Source organism: Podarcis muralis, chromosome 7, assembly GCF_964188315.1.
Source record: "Podarcis muralis chromosome 7, rPodMur119.hap1.1, whole genome shotgun sequence".
Taxonomy (NCBI): Eukaryota; Metazoa; Chordata; class Lepidosauria; order Squamata; family Lacertidae; genus Podarcis; species Podarcis muralis.
Genome location: NC_135661.1, coordinates 43,463,200 through 43,465,152, shown reverse-complemented (window position 1 = coordinate 43,465,152; position 1,953 = coordinate 43,463,200). Strand labels below are relative to the sequence as shown.

General features: G+C 46.2%; 1 non-coding gene across 1 annotated transcript; it reads right to left on the bottom strand.

Annotated features, from left to right (window-relative positions):
- Positions 1-1,121: 1,121 nt before the first annotated feature.
- TRNAM-CAU (transfer RNA methionine (anticodon CAU)) lies at positions 1,122-1,194 on the bottom strand. The gene has a single exon. It is a non-coding gene; the product is annotated as a tRNA-Met (tRNA).
- Between the last annotated feature and the right edge of the window lie 759 nt (positions 1,195-1,953).

The following is a 1,953-nucleotide window of genomic DNA, read 5'->3' as shown; positions in this document are numbered from 1 at the left end:
GCCCCGCCTCCCGGCCAATCGCAGGCGGGATCCGCCCCGTGGCCTGCAGCCCTCCGCCAATCCAGCGCGCCCTCCCCGCGCCCTCATTGGCTGGGGCCTTTCGCCAATCAGGGCCGCGTTCTTCCCTATCCTTCAGGCTCCAGCCCGGACAAGGCCGTCCCAGCCCTTTTCCCTTTCCCTCAGCCTCCCTACTCGGTTGTTGGCTGTCAAGGTGGCCACGCCCTCCCGAGCTGCTATTGGATGAAACGCAGGTCCGCCTGGCTACGCCCACCCGGCCGTCATGAATGCACTGCAGAATACGCCCGCAAGAAGGGAATCGAAAAGCCCCGCCTCTTTGGCCTTGTAGCTCCGCCTTCTTTGTTTACTCATACGGCTAGTCCTGTTCTTATTATCAATGGAGTTTTTTTGGGTTTTTTGCCCGAGAGGCAGAAAGTGAAAAAGCCGAGAGGGAGAGAAGGCCCTGTAAATAATCTACTTTGGATCATTAAAACCTTTCATTTAGTGATCCAGTGCTAGCCTGTTTTTGAAGCGGAAAAGATGGCCAAATGGTTGAAGGGCGGGGGGAGGTGGAATTAAAAATAAACTCGGAGTTAATATTTCTGCAATTACCCAAATCCAGAGCATGGTTAAGTAAGTTGATGTCCGAGTAGCATCTTTCTACGCAAAATGGCACAGCCCCAGTGCAGCCTGTTCTGCACCTTTGCGTCACACCGTATACATAGAATCATAGGCGCATCGAATTGTCGAATTGGAAGGATGGGCGTAGCGGGGTTGGGGTGGGGGGGGGGCAGAACGTCTGTTATGTATTTTTATTGATTTACTTGATCGGGAGGAACAGGAATCAGAGTTACGCATCCGTGCTAAGGATATGTGTGCTTGTTGTCTTCGTGGAACAGTAAATTCTCCTTTGCAGTTGCGCGCTACAAGGGGTGGGGCAATATAGAGGCAACAGTTAAAATGTCGCATTCTTCTCCTTTTTACGACTCTCCTCCATAGTTACTTCTTACCATGCATGGACGGCAGCATTTGCCACCCCGAAACCCCCAGCATTGGTGGCTAACGGTAAACTGAACGAGTAGCTGTTACGGGGCAGAAATAAAGGGAGAATAAAAAAGTAGGCTTGCCCCGTGTGAGGCTCGAACTCACGACCTTCAGATTATGAGACTGACGCGCTGCCTACTGCGCCAACGAGGCTCCTGCGAAAATCGGCTCGGCAGAACCTTCTTGATAGCCACCAGCAAAAATAAAATATGGGTGAGTTTTAATCCTTGTGTAGCTCGTATGGATTTCGTCAAACCTCTCCCCCGAAACTCCAAGACATGTAAAAGCGGCATCCGGATTCACAGCTCTACACTACAAAACAGTTGTCATTGCAAATAACTTTGTGGTTTGAAAACCGTTACGAAATCCCTGACCAGGCAAATAATCACCATTTTCTTCTTACATGGCGACATGGCTCAATGGTAAATTACGGTATAAAAGTTTATATTTATAATACATATCTGCATATAAATAATATATTTTTTTCTTTTTAAAAAAACCCCTCCACTTTAGAAAGATTAGTTATAAGACTTCAAAAATTGACTAGCTTGGTGCGGTACAATTCTAACAGGTTTCCTCTGGGAAGAACCAGCACACCACGATAAATAATGCAAGGAGTGTGTGTGTGTGTGTGTGTGTGTGTGTGTGTGCGCGCGCGTCTGTATATGTATGTAAACACACACAAACAAAATAAACTATATAGATATATATCTAATCTCTGATATATAACTATCTCTATCATCTGTCTGTCTGTCTGTCTATATCTGATACAAAATTAAACACGTAACAGTCATTTATTAAGGTTCAAGGCGTAGGTGTCCTATCAGAGATATTCTTATGAGTTTGTGGGTGCTAGACCATTATAATCTCTTGAATAAACTAGTGTTAGAAATTAATCAATGCTTGGAGTGT